This window comes from Lissotriton helveticus, chromosome 5_1 (assembly GCF_964261635.1).
Source record: "Lissotriton helveticus chromosome 5_1, aLisHel1.1, whole genome shotgun sequence".
NCBI lineage: Eukaryota > Metazoa > Chordata > Amphibia > Caudata > Salamandridae > Lissotriton > Lissotriton helveticus.
In genome coordinates, this window is record NC_136065.1 from 659,443,206 (window position 1) to 659,461,416 (window position 18,211).

An 18,211-nucleotide genomic window follows, 5' to 3' on the forward strand; every position below is an offset into this window, starting at 1 on the left:
TGTTTCATGGGTGGAAAGTTTAGATATGCTCTTGATCCCATTCGTTGTTCAGGGGCCGTTCTTGTCAGGCCACAAGCGGACGTACTGGAGTCGTCTTTGTCTAAAACAGGTGAAAACAAAGGAATAGGTCTTGTTCCATTTAAAGGATGGGAATTCAAATGCAGACATATGCATTTGACTTGGCAATAAATTCTGCAAAGAGGGAGAAATGAGACGGCAGGTCTAACTTTGACTACAATATGTTGAATACAACACAACCTCTACATACAAACTTTACATACACATCTCATGTGACCAAGCACCTTCATGCGTATCTCTTACCATCAAAGCAATTAGAGGGACGAGCCCTGACACACAGCACAGATTTTTAATTGCAGGCTGGTATGCAGGCTCCACAGGGGGCACAGACAAAGAGGTCCATATCCCACAACAAAAAATAAAAAGCCGTGGACCACTGGTATGAGGATGGCCTCATAATGGAGGAAGTAGCAACCGAAGTTAAAAGGGGAATCAACACTCTCTAGTACTTTTTGGTAAGCAACATATTAAAATGCTGTAAAACACTTGTGAGTAGAGTTGTGACACTGGTCTCCCATGCAATAAAACACAACAAGCCAGCTAGAATGATGCAGTGAGGAGCAGGTAGTAACAGAGAAAGCACCAGTGCCTTTTGACCCTACAGTGTCTAGTATATAACATGTTTTGACTGGAGGCAGCAGGTTCCTGTTTATTTCATGCAATGTCATGAATGAATTTGGATGAAATTAACTGGTGCACCATCTCACCAGTTCAACTGGTTCTCCAAATTATTATTATTATTATTATTAAAAAAGTTTATAGAGCGCGTAGTCACCCTGAGGTATCCCAGCGCTGAGGATCCCTACATCTACATCTACATCTAAATCTCGGCCATTATTTTTCTGCACACTTATTATTGACTTGGAGGCAGTGTTTTATATCATTATTTTGGTTGTTTGATAGGCCCACGACTGGATAAGCCACGCACGCTTCTACCACGCAACCTGAACAACGAATGCTTCTTAAGCATGCATTCCTTTACCACACATTCCTTTACCATGTAATTTCGTGGTAAAGGCATGAATGGTAAAGGGGTATGCTTGGCTAAGGTTGCGAACCCCACCCCTGCCCTAAGCTACAAACTCCCCCACCCCCATTCTGCGGTCCAAATACCCCTAACCCCTCAAACTACCCCGACCCAGCTCTAAAAATTGCCACTGACACCCAGCCCTGAGAACTACCCCCAGCGGTGAAAACTAGCCCCAAACCCACCGACAGCCCTAAAAACTACTCCAAACCCCCAGCCCTGAAAAACTTCCCCTTTCACCCCAGTCCTGAAATCCACCCCAAACCCCCAAGCCCTGAAAAATAACTCCAGCCCCCTCAGCCCTGAAAACTTCCCACGACCCCACAGCCCTGAAAAGTACCCCCCAGCCCTCAAAATTAGTCCGGAACTCCACCAGCCCTGAAAACTACCTCCAGCCACCCCCAGCCCTAAAACTATCTCCAACCCCCAGCCCTGAAAACTACACATGACCCACCCTCAGTCCACAAATGTACCCCCAGCTCTGAAAACTAGCCCCAAACCCACCCCCAGCCCTGAAAACTACTCCAAACCCCGAGCCCTGAAAAACTTCCCCCAACCCCCCAGCCCTGAAAACTACCCCCAAACACCTCCAGCCCTGAAAACAACCCCATCCCTGAAATCTAATCCCGAACCCCCCAGTCCTGAAAACTATCTCCAACCACTTCAGCCCTGAAAACTACCTCCAACCCGGGCCCTGGAAACTACCCCCGACCCACCCCCCAGCCCACAAAACTACCCTCAGTGCACAAAACATCCCTGACCCACCCCAGCCCACAAAATAACCCCCGACCCACCCCATCCCAGAAAACTACCCCAACCCTTCAAGCCCACCCCAGCCCACAAAACAACCCCTGACCCATCACAACCCACAAAACAACCCCCAACCCACCCCAGCCCACAAAACAGCCCAGACCCACCCCCCAGCCGACTAAACTACCCCAACCCCCCAGCCGACTAAACTACCCCAACCCCCAGCTGACTAAACTACCACAAAACAACCCACAACCCATCCTCATGCCCAGAACTACACTCAGACAGCCCCACTTACCTCACTACTTCATGAGAGGTCTTCCTGCTTCTGTCCTCAGCAGCCTACAACTAGACCGTGCATTGTCTTAAACACACAAGTATAGTTAAGGCATATGCATGGTTAAGGCATGCGTGATAAGGCTTGCGGAGTCGGAACATTCTTGGTTTAGACTGAGGTGTTCAGATGCTTCCCCATTATTTCTCATTTGTGATCTTTTGTCTTCTCACTGGACACACTTTTCACTTTTACTTCAAGCTACAAGTGCAAAATAAGTTTGGGGCCCACCTTCAAAACTTTATGGCAAAGACTGGGAGAAGTTGAGGGCAGGGCTGAGCGCAGGGGTCGGGGCTTATGAAATAATTTCAGGGATAATTGTTGGGGTTTATAATCCACAATAAATCTGAGACTTATAAAAGAGAAAATTCATCCAACAAAAACAGAAACAACAAGCATTTGCAATGCAATAGGTCTCGCATTTACGCTTGTTTGACCTATTGGCGTTGCAAATAACAATGTCTTTTATTTTTGTTTTCGTTTTAAAAACATAAATAAAAGGCATTGTCATTTACAATGCCAATAGCTTAAACTTGCATAAATGTGAGATCTATTGCATTGCAAATGCGTGTTATATAAACGTTTTCACTTTCGAGCAACTCAAAAGCAAAATAAAAACCAGGCGCACAAGAAAACACAGCTTAACATTTTACCTCTGTCTGTGGATGCTCATCAACTGTGGCGAGATAAGATTTAAAGGTCTTTTATTACAGAAAAAGAGTTCGTGCAAGAATACTGACGTGAGCTAGAAACCACAGAGCCAATAGCAAGCCATGGGCGGAAGTGAATCACCAGGTCAACTTTCTGAAAGTCACCAAGATGTCTTTCGCATAGCCAGCCAGTCAGCTGTGCTGTCTGATAAACGGCGACCTTTATGTCACACAACATCCTATATAGAAAACACAGCCATGATGTAATAAAAATCAAAAGACGATGCAGGCATTCAAAAGCCCACCAGTAACATTAGTCACCGCACAAGAAAATTGCTACATTAAAAATATCAGTTATTGTTGTTTGTGAGCTAGGAATGTAATAAAAATAAAAATTAACCCTGGCTAAAAGCATAAAAAGTCAACATTTTGTAGATGCCGGTGTCTTTTACTCTGTATCATCTTGGAAACTGCTGAACCTTTTAGTGTAGATTCTGCAGCAACTATGACGGTGTTGCCCAGAAACAACTTTGCCTTTAAAATATGCAAGTTCAGACCAGCAGTGCACAACAACTTTAACTCCGAACAGTCAATAGATTTCATGCTAACAAATTATTAATAAATGTCAAGAAGAAAGCTGAGCGCTAATAGTTTCTGAACCCATTACAGATTAGGGTAGTTTGCGCTGACTCGTGTGTATTTCAGATGGCCCCCGGGTTTGACTAATGTCTGTGTCCTTTTCCCATTCAGCAGACATGTAATGGGTGTGAAAACAGATCCAATACCAGGCACTAACTAAAAAGAGGAACACCATATCACTAACAAGCATTTGCAATGCATTAGGTTCAATTGCATTGTAAATGCTTAAGTTTAAAACTGAGCGCGGCGCCGCTTCAAGGACACTGTGCTTGTTTTTGTTTTTTTACTTTAACACTGAGCGCAGTGTCCTTGAAGCGGGTGCTGCGCTTAGTGTTAAAGTTTAAAAAAACAAAAAAACAGAGCGCGTGTCCTTGAAGTGGATGCCACGCACGTGCACACAAGCGGCAGAATGCGGCTTTCGGAAAGCGCCGCACACCCAGACATGCCAGTGTTCAGACAAACACACATGCACAAATAAACAGTGCTAAATGTACAGACGGGAATGTAGGATACTGCCAGCCTAACCCTGGGAACCCTGGGCTCAATGTGCTATATAAATTCACAATACCGTAGAAGCGAAGCTGCCAATCTTAGTGCCCCGCCCGGTCGCCTCCGCACTACAACACGTTTACGTGTTTCTAAAATGTGACACATGTGAAGCAAAACCTTAAATCACTGATTCGCTGATAATGTAAACCTATGCTAGCCCAGAAGTGCTGCGCGCGCTCGCCACAGCGAGCATTCTGTTTTTCTAATTGAAAACAGATGTCGCCGTGCGGGTAACGCAACAGGAAGGAGGGGGCCGCTCATGGAAGCTTTTATTAGCGCCGCGCGCCTCTCTGCAGACTCCCCTGCATTCCAGAGAGGCGCGCAACGCGATCCGATCCTTTCCTGCCATGCTGTGGAGACAAGACCTGGCCGCGCACAACGTTATCCTATGGAGAAACGCTGCGCGCGGCCAGGTCTTGTCTCACTTCGTCGGTCTCAGACTGCTGAGACGACGACTATAGTTCTCGCTTGCGAGAACGCGCTTTCAGCGCGTTCGTCGTAGGCGAGACCTAAAAAAGCACTCCGCTCCCCATTATTGGTGTGTTGAGATCCCCTTGCGCTCCCGGGCCTCAATGCAACTGCACCTGCTACACTAGTGATAGCAGCGGCCTGGAGTAGAGGTATCTCCTCTGGTTTTTTCATCCTTTTCCCATCCATGCCTGATCGTCAAAATCTTAAAACAGGCTCTGTCCCTTTCTTTTTTGGGAAATTGTATACTTTGCAAACTCATGCAAAGGGCATTGGAGCGTTTGACATGACCATCAGTTATATTACACAAGGCCAGATAATTTTTTTTAGGCACAGTTAGATTAAGCTTTTTGCGAAGAATGTTGAGTCAATGGCAGGAATTGAACCTGGTTACCTTCTTCCAAGGTTGGCAGCTCTCACCATTAGAAATAATGAGCAGGTACGCTAAGCACAATATCGGGGTTTTAATTTGTTGTATAAACGTTTAAGGGTGAAAGTTTGTGCTAAAGGGAGGCAAACGTGTAGTTTTATTAAGAGGGTATAATGTTTAGCAAGGGAAACAGTACTTTTCGAGTCAAACCGCTTTAGTTAGACTTGCTTTTTTGTAAACGCCTGGTAAAGTGTAATTACTACGGATGACTAAGCAGATTGTTTAGGCGGGTAAAGGTTCAATCGAAACTACGGTTTGGGGCAATCGTATGCTTTGTATATTTATTTGATATAGCCGAGGACTGAATGTTAGATTGCTTGTATCTGAAATGTTTTTTATAAAAAGATTGTAAATCAAACATTGATATTATTTTGAATTGTCCATTTACAGCTACCCCTGACGAAGGGCTGTATTTTAGCCCGAAATGCATTGGGTTTTGAAAATGAAATTAAAGAATGCTGCTCTGAATCAATCAGTGTATTAGGATCTTATTTCCAAAAGAAGTCTGGATGGACGCATGGAAGTACGAGAAGTTTCTGAAATACAGAACGTTAAATATGTGGATTTGATGAATATGATGACAATAGAATGACGAACATTAATGAAGAAATTGTATAAATTGTGAAAAGGTCGAACGGTTTAAAATTGAGTTGGATATGGCATCCTCACAAGCAGTGCACCTGGGAGTGGAGCGTGCTAACACGCGCTCCCCATATGTCTCAGCTCTCACCATTAGGCCACATCCCCTCCCTTTCACAACAAAATAAGCTCCCACGTGTTGCCACCATTTTTACAGCAAAGGTGCCCTCTGCCATAATGCTAAAGCACCCACAATCTCTTTTTTTTTTTTAAAGGCAGTCATAATTGCGATAAAGTGGGTCACACAACCCCTGGACCCCGTGCTGCTGCACCTGCTTCACTAATGATAGCTACTGCCTGTCAAAGTGTCTGTCTCCTCTTCACTTTGTTAAAAAAAAACTGTGCTCCCATTTTTCCCCGTCCCCTCCGTATCATCTCTCCAATGCCCAAACTAAGGTGTCTCCTCTCCTTCGATTCTCCATTTCCCCAGGCCATTGCTCCGAAGCCCAAATCAACAGTGGCTTAGTAAGTGTGCACTGGGCCCTAATGCAAGCAAGGAAGGACAGTAAAACAGCCATAATTATGAATGTATCGCATTTGCCATTTAATCAGTCATTTGCTGTATAATCAGCAAATTTTAACAGCAACTAAATTTTTGTAGCTCAAAAAGATCAAGAGTTACAAACATCCAGTGACATGTGTTGCCACGAAGGAAACACCCTTCGCAAATGGTTACTGGTCTCCTTTCAGTTGCTTATTGATGTATTTGGGTGTTGAACTGGTACTAACGAGGTGAAATCTTTGCCAACTTAGAATTCACAAGAAATACATTGGCAAAATAATGAAATACATCATAAAATATGCTGCATCAAGCTGCAAAATGTGCCTTTTCATGCAGCATAATTTAGTCAACACTGACGTATAATTGGGTCCTCCCCTGCTGCGTAATTCTAGTGGCCCTGCTTTCTGGTCACACACAGATATCTGCATTGATCACATAAGCCAACTGAGGTTCCATAGTAAAAGTGATTAGCTTAACCGGCATTTATTTTTCATTTAACATGGGTGAATTATTTTATATGCAGTTACCTGAAGGTTAAAAAAAGATAAAAAGTAAATTACAGAATATATTATTCTTTTTAGCTATATCTTTGGCCAGCCAAACTACCCACTTGCGCGACCTAATTGCATCCAGGATCACAGTTCACGTTGTGTTTTTATGCACTTCAAGTGCTGATTGTAAATCAAGACTGCGTGGAAACAGGGCAAATAAACAGTTGAGCTTCCAGGCTGTCTTCACGTACAAGTTCTTGAGGACCCATTAGTGCGTTCGTGGGAAGGAACACAGCTACGGACCCTATCCTGGGCATGCCCCACACAGGCGCGGTGCGTCCATTGGGGCATAGGGGCGTAGCCCCACTAAGCCCCATGGACCTACCGCGTCGTCACTAAAAGCCAAATGCAAATATTTAAAAAAATCGCGCTATCTGCCGGCTGGGAAACCGGGAGACACCCGACTTTCCCGGAGTGCGCAGGGGGTGGGGAGGGGAGGATGGGCCTGCTGCAGCTGCGCAAGTGTATTTTTGGGCACAAACATGCCCGCGCATGCGCAGATCGTTTTCCTGTGAATTCCCCCTTAGAGAGAGGACCAGGGGGCGGGCCGCAGCCCCCGGGGTTACACAGGGCGACTGGGCGAGGAGGCATGGTGCCCCCCCAGCCAATCCTGGCACTGCATACAGCGCCAGGATTGGCTGGTCAATACATAGCCCGGGTACATAACCCCCTGTCTGGGGGGGCAGAGCTCTCTCTCCCTCCCTCGTACTGCGGCCTCTGTATGGGGTTTGATTGAAGACTTGACCTCTGACCTGACCGGACCCAGGAATACGACAAGTACCGAAGGAACCGCTCGGCCAGGGAGACCCGGTGTTCACACTCAACTCAGGTATGATCAGAATTCAGAGTGCTAGGATACGGCCCCGCCGAACCCCATCACCGCCACATAAATAATGAATGTGCACTATGGTGCTCCTGCCTCTTGTGTGGGCCTATTTCATGGAACAGTGGTCGGGAAAAGTAAGGACTCAAGTTTGGAGCACAAAAGTTAGCACTGTTCTGCCTCGACAATAAAGCGACCTCTTAGCAGTCACAAAGCGTGCCCGTGGCTCCTTCGCCGTGTCTGCCAATGCAGAGCGCCGTGAGGCGTGTCACCGGAGGTGCATAAACATAACATAACATAAACATAAATTCGCTAAGTCCTCAGCATCTCAGGCACCCCCTCACACTGCAGAGTACAGCCTCCTAAGTCCATGCAGCATCAGACGCTGCCCTCTTTAGTGACTATCAGCGCATTACAAAATGAGCTCGCATGGGAGAAAGCGGGGATTCCCATTTTGGTGTGTAGTTCAGTTGTAGAAATGTATACATGACTTTGGTGTGAATATGTACCATCAAAACTTCAGGGCCACACCAAAGGGGAGAGGATGTGGTCTGACGGTTAGCGCGGCTGACTTTGGTGCTGGGAAACCAGGTTTGAGCCTCTTATCGAGCCATAAAAATCTATACATGACTTACTTTGGTGTTAAATAAATAGATATTTTAAAAAACAAATAAAAATGATGTTCCGACTAAGGTGTGAAATTGGTGTCGAATAAATACATGTTTTAAAAACAATTAATATTAATCATGTATCATTGGTGCTGGAGTACAAGGTTCGAGGCTGGTATCGAACACTGACAAGCTGTGTGCAAGTTATATGGTCATAAAAATACATGAATGATGGAACATGAATAATGGATGGATGATGGGTGGATGGGTGGATGGGTGGATGCATGAATGGATGCAGGATGAATGATGGGTGGATGGATGAATGGGTGGATGCATGAATGAATGATGGATGCAGGATGGGTGGATGGATGGGTGGATGCATGAATGAATGATGGATGCAGGATGGATGATGGGTGGATGGATGGGTGGAAGCATGAATGAATGATGGATGCAGGATGGGTGGATGGATGGGTGGATGCATGAATGAATGAATGATGGATGCAGGATGGATGGATGGGTGGATGCATGAATGAATGATGGATACAGGATGGATGCAGAATTGGTGGATGGATGGATGGGTGGATGCATGAATGAATGATGGATGCAGGATGGATGCAGGATGGATGGGTGGGTGGATGCATGAATGTAAATGTAAATGTAGTTGTAAATGTAGTTGAGCTTATATAGCGCACAGCTACCCGCAGTGGGTTTCCCGGCGCTTGCTTAGGGAACCCTTCCTGGTATTCCCCTGTGAGATAGCAGGGTATCCACAAGGTGAAAGTCAGGCATCCCGCCGCGAAGGGCCGTTGTGGAGATTAAGCAAGCTATTGCCCAGAGTCGCAGAGTGTGAACCCGTGAGTCGAGGAGGCACCGGGGCGAGAATTATCGAGTCCGTGGAATTTTTAGCCCAAGAACCCGCCGAGGCAGGGAATTGAACCCTGGTCCAGGACAGATCTCAGCTTCCGGGTCTGCTGCCTCTAACCCCTGAGCCACACTTCTCCATAGCCACACTTCTTCTCTGAATGAATGATGGATGCAGGATGGATGGGTGGATGGATGAATGGGTGGATGCATGAATGAATGATGTATGGATGCAGGGTGGGTGGGTGGATGGATGGATGGGTGGATGCATGAATGATGTATGGATGGATGCAAGGTGGTTCGGGCTTGCTCGCTGCGCTCGCTCGCTGCGCTCGCTCGCTGCGGTGCAATATGCAAATTAGTTTACGTCTCACCACTTTCAAATGTCACCAGCCGCCCCTGCGTTTGAAGACTTCTGCTGTATATGTTGCACACCTATCTCTGTGCACACTGGATTCTGAACCATCCCAAAACCCCTTTATGCCCAAAAGACCAACTTACGTTTATGAGTTTTCGAGTGTTTATTGATGCCAATGTGCATAGCATCATCATCTAAACTCTTCATCCCCACTAAGGCACACTAAATTAGCTCAAGTGTTTGAAATCAAGGATCCATGATGGTGACAAACATGATTTCCTCTGATACACCAACAGAGATCCACTGGACCCATAGGTCCCGGTTTAGATCCAAGCACCCATGATAAAAAATAATCTCAACTTGACGGAAATGGAAGGGAACGCCTAAGGGACCAACTGCGTGACCTCAGAGATTGCAGCACTCCTTCCAAGCACTATATAACTAAAATCAGGAAGGCAGATCTTAAGTAGGAGATTAGAGAATGATCACGTTGATTTAAAGACATCCAAAGTATAAGGTTGTTTAACCTATAAGTATAAGTAAAATCTATTTACCTACTTTTGAGGGGAAGTTCTGCACTCCTATGAAAATCTCACCTTGCAGTCAGCCCATCCTACCTTTTCATCCCCCAATGCATTCCTAATGTATTTGCTTGGGTCTGTTCATGGCAGGGTGGTGGCTACAGTAGCCCATGGTTAAACAGTAATGATGGGATTTGAGAACCCAGGGTATTTTGTTTACGATATAAAATAATACATGTATTATGATTAGTTATGCAACCATAACTCTTCCAATGCTCTGCTCATTACCTCACATATGATGCTACAGTCAACACCAGGGTGACATTATCAAATTCACTGCTGACAACCTTTGATGTCTTCACTGAAGCTTCAAATCATTTCGGGTTTTGGCATCCGTAAACAGGCATATTAAACACTGCCACGTGGCATCCATTACATGGACATGCACTTGGTGTAAATAGCCCATTGGACATGCTCCACAGTGTATGCAGCTTGTGCACAGAGTGCAGGTCAAGCCTGAAGACCAGAACCATGTATCAAGACTTCCCTAGTCATGGCTAATGGCTATGCTCAGCAGGGTGATGTGGCACAGAGTGCAGGGTTTGGGCAATTCATGTTATTTCTATATATCTTGCCAAATGGCTGATGAAGTGCAGAAAAACACGCTACAAAAAAAATCTGCAATAAATAAAATTAACAATCATTGCAGGAAAGTCTTCCAATCATTGCAAAATGCAAGAAGCTTAGGTGAGAGTCTACATGTTGGGCAAGAGAGTTTGAGCTTAAGGGTAGGAAAAGAAAAAGCAGCATTGTAGACTCATGCCGAGCTGACAAAGGGGATTATGAGAAGTGCTATCAATTTACTGCAAGTATTGCAAAGACCACCAGAACTCTAAACTTTGACAGGAAGGTAGGAGAATTTCAGTAAGATGCATGCATTTATTGATCAATATTTACAGTAAAACCTTCCAAACAGAAACTCTATCTTCATGTGAATACCTAGGTTTAAAAGTGTTCAATGAAGGCAGGTCCTGTTGCAAACTCCACACATTCTACCACCCTCTAGTGGAGAACCAAACATTCATTGAACAAATTATGGAAACAATTGCAATACACTCCACTTAACACTTCAATGATATTTATTTTCTTAGGAGACTTCAACCTGCATTGGAATGATCCTAACATCCCCTTGTGAATTCCTTTAAGACTTTCCTATCTGATCTCAACCTGACACAATCCTGCAACAGCCTAGCACACAATAAAGTTGTCACTCTAGACTTGATACTCACAAGAGGGAAAGCTATTGAATTAGAATCTTTCAACCCTTGGGACTGCTCCAACCATCACTACATTAACTTCTATATAACAAAATCACTGGTTAGAATTAAAGTCCAGCGTGTTAAACCAAGACAATTGATCAGGGACATGAGAGACATAAAGAGTAAGGAACTGCCAGCACTTTGTAAAAGAGGCCTTCCGCCACCAACTGGTATGGACGAAGTACATGGCCTCGCAGATCACTATAATAGGGCAATGTCTGATATAATTGACTCACTAGCACATAAAAGACTGAGGATAGTCTCCTTCAAAACCTTGGTACAATGGGCACCTGAATTATGAGATCAGCCGAAATGATCTGGAGGTGTGATCTGTCTTCACCCCACCTTAAACAACTGAGGTTACTAAGGAGCGCTTACAAAAAGCTCATTGAGAGCTCCAAGACAGAATTTTTTAAAGATCAGCTAGATAATGCCAAAAATCGTCCTTGACTAGTGTTGGAAATCAAACAATCCAATAGTTCATCTCTCTCCTTTCTAACAGATACTAGCTCACAATTGAACTACAAAGGCATTCCCACTTTTTTTGTGGCTAAAATTAAGAACATTGAGAGAATTAAAGACTGCTTCAGAGCTCCTGGTCAATTCAGAACGACTCTTTCATCAACCAGAGCAACCCATAGTTATCACCTGCAACACTGGCAGCAAACAAAACAAGCACTGGCATAGCCAACAGGTCTCTCCTTTTACACCTAAGTCTTTAGCCATACAGCACATTATCCTGGGATAAATGCAATACAACATAAATGTTGTTATGTTATACGTGCATTTGTATAGTTAAGCATATTTTACTTGTGACTAATAGCACTTGATTTAAAACATGGTAAGTGAAATACTAGGATAGTTAGGTGTGTTACTTATGGAGGGAGGAGTGTTTTGTTTTGAGGTCTCTGCACATCTCCATGTGAGGTCTGGGTATGTGTGTCTCTCTGGTCTTCTGTGGAATATATGATGTTTTCAGGCATTCGGGCCTGTGTATGTTGCATTGCTAACTGGTGGGTCAGTTGGTCTTGAACTAGTGAAAACGGAGCCCATCACTGTTTATGGTAAGAGGTGCGCTGCAAGTACTAAACTGTAACCAAAGTAAATACTTTTCTCAAGATGTACCATGTGTTGGCCGTTGTCTCTGGCCCGTATCCTTGAATATAACAGAGAGTAAAGCACAACCGGAAGGACAAGTGCATTTCAGGAATTAACTCCACCCCAGGGGAAGGCACTGGGCACCCCGAATGTCTTTGGCCTCTGGAATGCTGCTCTGTCAAAAGAAGTCGTATTTTGTGACATGCCCTGCTGGCCTTGAATGATCTGCCTGTGTGAGTGAAAGTTGATGTGGAATGGGGTGTGATGACCGTCTCTCTGCCTTGAAACACACTGCGAAGAACTGCACCTATAGTGTCTAATTCAAGGACCACTCTCTGGTGTAACAGGCGATCAAGGAGGCTCTGCACGGTAGAACAGGGGTTAGAGAATGGTCTTGGTTACAGCTGTTAGAGGCGGCAGATATGGAGTATGAAGTGCTATATGAAAAGTAATAAATATAATTTGCACAAGGCCAGAGAAAAGTGGCCCACTGAAGTACTGGACATGGACAATGGCTGCAGTGGTGCCAAAAATAAAAGAAAGGGCTTCTGAGTATGAGGAGTAAGTCTGCAGTAATGCATGAGAAAAGGATAGCGTTGCAGTGTTGCAAAGGAGGAGGCTGCAGCAATGCAGTGGTACACAGCCTTCGGAGAATGGCCATAACTGTGCAGTGCACAAGGGAAAGGGCCACAAAAGTGCAAATCACAGGAAAGAGTCGCAGCGGTTCTAGCACGACGGAAAAGTGTGGCAGTGCTGATCCATAAAGTGGCGACGGTCTCAGTGGAACACTGCCCAAGAATAATGGTCTGCTGTGGTGTAAATGCAAATGCAGACAGAAAGGGAGAAAGGGGTCCTATTGCTGGACAACGCAAAGGAAGCAGGGAAATAGCCATAGTGGCGCAGAGCACATCTTTATCATATCTACTCTTTAGGGGTGCATTATTATCAGAAGCAACCCATATATACAAACAGAGCCCTTAAATATACATTCATTATCACAGTTATGGACGCATTGTATTACCTTGGAAACTTACACCTCAAGAAGGGGGCACGTGTACCTGCTCCTGGGAACTTTGTGAGGCATTTACCATGGAGTAATAAAAACTAAATGTTCTTGTGTCAGACATTTTGCTGCCATTTAGCCCCTATGTTCTCCCTTCACCAGCGTTCAAACCCCAGCGAGAGACTCTGAAGATAGGTCTCCACACAGAGGGGATGGTAGCGAAGATGGGGGGGACATAGACAGGTAAGTGCTTGTCAGGATGAGGGAGTGCCCCAGCACAAAGAAGGGGTATGCGCTAGCATGGGAGGCTAGACTGACATCAGGAGTAGACAGTTAAATTGAGCTTTGCCATCTTTAATCAGGACCATTCGGAGAATGGGAAGCCCAAACGAAACTTGTGTGCCATGCACCATGGATATCACATTTCTCATCCAATTGTAGAAAGATAAGATCGTGTAGGAGTTTACCAAAACACAGCGAGTGGAGAAACAGACTTTCATGCCACAGCGCGCAAGCATGAACATCTCATTACAGCGCCATTCTGTTAGCTGTGGAACTTGATCACCCACATCCTACGATCTGAAATACAAGCTCACTTTAGTACAATTAGAAGGTTTACTGTAATCAAGAAAACTGAGTCTGACCCGCGCGGCCCTTTAGATCCTCAGTCACTCCACTATACAGTACTGTGACATAAATCACCCCACCAATTATGGTAAATACACTAAAAATGAAGGATGGGAGGGGGCCACGGGGAGATTAAGTGAACTGTGAGGAGAGCTGTGCAGTGAAGCTGAAGCATTTACTTATGGCACAAACAGCTGGGAGCAGAGATGGCACAGAAGCTGAACAACTGCCAATGACACAGGCAGGAGACCATAACAAGCAATAAAAATACGCGCAGTCTGCGAGACATGCTTTGTGGTGAGGGAGGGGGAGGAGCGTTGAAGCGCGAGCAAGGCTGAGAGGTGGAGCAAGGTGTGCGCTTGTGCGCGTAACCCCAAGCTCTATGCATCACAAAAAGCTGTGGTCGGCTTTTTGAAGCCCAGTAACTAAAAGTCTCGCCAGAACAACGCATGCGCTGGCTCAGGGGAGACCTAAAAAAAGACCCAATATAGAAAGAATTTAAGATTCTAAATGAAGCTGGCACCCTAAAAATGCTGCCATCCTTAAAATCTTCTACCTGTTGCAACGACCCTCTCCCATGTAGGCTTCATAAAGAGTTAAATCAACTCATACTTCCTCTATGGACCTAGATAGTGAATGCCTCACTAATGCAAGGTTCCATTCCAGAATGCCTAAAATATGCTCAGGTTTCTCCTGTTCAAAAAAAAAAACAGACACTGATCATACTAACATCAACAACATCTGAACGATTTTGCAATACTGCCTTACTAGCAAAGCTCCTTGTGAAATGTGTTTACATTCAACTCAGCCAGCATATCAAACAGTTCAATCTCCTTGATAACTGCCAAACTGGGTTCAAACTGGGTCACAGTACAGAAACAGCTATAGTCAACATTGTGGACGCAGCCCTACAGACTCTAGACCATAATGAATCATGCCTACTAACATTGCATGATCTCTCATCATCTTTTTACTCAGTGAATCACGAAAACCTGCTTGCTCCATTAAAAGGCAGGATGGGTCTTTCTGAAATGATTCTAAACTGGTACTCTTGTTTTCTGTCCGACAGATCGCAAAGATTCAACTAGATCAGTAGTGTGCAATCTGACCCCACTGTCAATTGGGGTTCCTCAAAGCAACACTCTTTCTGCAATCTGAATCGTTAAGCTCGCTAACATCTCATACCATATGTACAAGGACAACACTCAACTCTACATGAAAATATCCTTTGTGGAAGATAATAAAACACTCAATGACACCTTGTTGAAGACTCAACACTGGCTAACACTAAACCATCTCAAACTAAATGCTCAAAAAAACTGAATTTCTACTTATCTTTCCTCCCAAGAGTACTACTCCAGCGGCAAAATGGCTCAAACACCTGACTGCGCTAAACTGCTCTCCCTCAGTTATAGACTCTACAAAATCATTTGGTGTCATCACAAATAAAAACTCAGACATGCAGGCTCACATCAACGTCATGACCAAAGGAGATCTCTTCCAAATAAACTCCCTAAGAAAGAAAAAGCCTTTCCTCCCTCCCTACAGAATTCAAGTTGGCGGTTCAAGCCCTTGTAATCTCTAATCTTTAAAGTGGCTACTTTACTTAGGCGCAGATTCAGCTTGAATTAGTGTGTATGACACACAAACGGCTTCACCAAAATACCCAAGATTACTTCTCCTAAAAACGTAAGCTCTCAGGGGGAAATAGAACATCTCAAAGCTCCTGCTCTGTTTTTTGATACCCACACAATACAAAAAAGGAGAAAACCTACTACTGATCATTCACCAGAGCAGCACCACGAATTGGGAACTCACTACCTCCAGAGATTAGCCTGTGGCCTTTAACAGCCTCCTTCAAGAAAGAGGTGAAAGCCCTTCTGACAAACACATTTCTTCCTTAGCTGACACTTCTATTTCAATCACAGGTTTAACCTCAAGATTTTTATGACTGATTTATCTTTTATTTGTAAACTTGAATGACTGTACAGCGCTCCGATACATTTGAGTCAAGATTGCACTTTATAATACTCTTAAAAATAAATTAATATGATGAGTGCCGTCTACATAGGGCAAAACATGTTAAACTGAACACGCTTCAAAATCATCCAAAACAATGATCTGAGAGCAGGTGTCATAATCCTGGTTCCAGTGAAGACCAAAGCTTCAAAGTGCAATGCAGTTCTCATCAGAAGGACAGGTCATTTGGGCAGTGAATAAATGAAAACATTTGTGCCTTGAACTCTGGGAACTTACCAGAAGCCTTTCCTTTTTAGGTCGAGCCTAGACGTGCAATCAATGCGAAGCAGTGATTGCTGTCTGCTCGACAACTATTGTTATCCGTTTCTGGGAATGAAGACACGAGTCGGACGCGCGCTTCTCCAGTGTCAGTTTTGTCCGTGTGAGCGCGCCTCTGAGATGCGCTTGCGCAGACGCACACACAGTCACACTCACGCATGCGCACATACACAGCCACACGCATACACAGGCACACACACACTGCATACACACACGCACCCCCCCTTAAACAGACCCATGCGCACACAGACAGACACACGCACAGACACACTCGAACACACACAGACACACGCGCGTACACCCCCCCTCCACTCACCGGGCTCTTTCCGCGTGTCCCTCGGCAGCCAGCATTCAGCGTGCAGTGTTCCAGGACGTTCTCCCGGCAGTTCCTTCCTGTTTCTTAGCAGGCCCCGCCCATGTCCCAACGAAGGCTGCCTGACTTCCGCTAGCTCTTTCGGTCACGAAGCAGACAATGCCGAACACGGGTGAGTGACGACAATGGCTGCAGTTAAAAGTGTCCGTGTTCTAGAGCCCAGCGAATAGATCCAAAAGTGTGTAGGAATTACAAAAGGAAAGGTAAAAATCGCTTAGTTCCAGGCGGGTGGCCTTACTTGCCGGCCGCACGTTCAATGTCCTACAGACCTAATCAGCATCGTCCACTCTGAAGCACTAATCAGAATATGGGCTAAGGGGGTAATTAGAGTTTTCTAGCTGACACACAGGTTTGGTAACATTTCTTAGAAAAATATCCTTTTTGCCTATTGTGTGGTTGCTCCGTGAGGAGGAGCTGGGGGTGGGTGGGAGGAGGTGGGCAGCTGCAGGTGCAGGGGGAGAGGGGCTGCCACCCATCGCGGCCAGGGGCACCTGTTCCTTCTCCCGAGTCCTCGTCAGGTTGCCTCAGCGCAGAACCACAGGTGATCAGATAGCAGGACGGCGATGAAGAGCAGGGAGGCCAGCGAGAGGCGCCATTTCTGCGCCCTCTCCGAATCAGTGAAGGGCTCTCGTTTTCCTGCGGTGCGAAACAGATCCGCAGGCCGGCATCGTACTGTCAACACATCCAGACGCCCCTGCCCATATTTTGGGATCGGGCCGACTCCACCGCCAGGGCTACGCTGCTCCCAATGGCTCCACAATATTAATTGGTCCGGGTGTAGGTGGCCACCATCTTTGTCCTGAAACTCTTTTTGGGGGGAGCTGCCTCTTCTACGTCATCCCTGGCACCGAGTGCTCTCTGCCCTGGCGGCTATGCTTCATGCTTGAGGAGGAGAGGGAGAGGGTGGGGGATTGCGGGCAAACACATGTCAGTTGCCTCATCATTTCGGCGTTTCCTTGAAATCCCCCCATTTACATAGTGCGGTGGAACGGCGAGGAACAGAGAGGGTCCCCAGGCATGCGTTAATGGAGTGCTGTGACTGGCAGCGAAGGGGATGGTGGGCAACTCCTGTCTTCATTAAAACCCCAACACAGACCAGGAAACAGCGTGCTGGCGAGTTTTATTCACGCTCACATGCATCAGCTATGACTCTTAGCACCCGCAATTTTATGGTCCCTCTGACCACCACAGTCCCTAAAAAGCGATGACAATACTCCCTTGCGCTGTTTTTTTTGAGCGCCTTTCCCTCGTATAAGTTATGAGTTCACTTCTGCAGCAAACGGTTACTGGAGTATTTCCCTGCTGTAGCCCAGATCTCTGGTGCCCCTTAGTGTTAGCGTTTTGAAGCCCAGCATAACAAACAAAACCAGCATTTGCAATGCAATAGGTCTCGCATTGGCGAGAGTTGGGGCTATTGGCATTGTAAATGACAATGCTTTTTATTAATTTGTTTATAAAACCTGCAATCGGTGCATAAATACGCACTTTGAACGTATAGTCCTTGCTTACGAGAAGCAAGGCTGGCAGTAAAAGACTGCCAGCCTTGCTTTTCATAAGCATGGACTATAAGTACAAAGTGCTTGTTTACGCACAGCTTGCATGTTTTCAAACGCATAAATAAAAGGCATTGTCATTTACTATGCCAATAGCTCAAACTTTCGCAAAGGCGAGACCTATTGCATTGCAAATGCTTGTTTAAAGTACC

The 18,211-nt window shown here is 45.4% G+C and overlaps 1 pseudogene; it reads right to left on the reverse strand.

Annotated features, from left to right (window-relative positions):
- LOC144752536 (NALCN channel auxiliary factor 1-like) overlaps positions 1 to 17,208 on the reverse strand; it is an 84,835-nt pseudogene extending 67,627 nt beyond the window's left edge.
- Between the last annotated feature and the right edge of the window lie 1,003 nt (positions 17,209 to 18,211).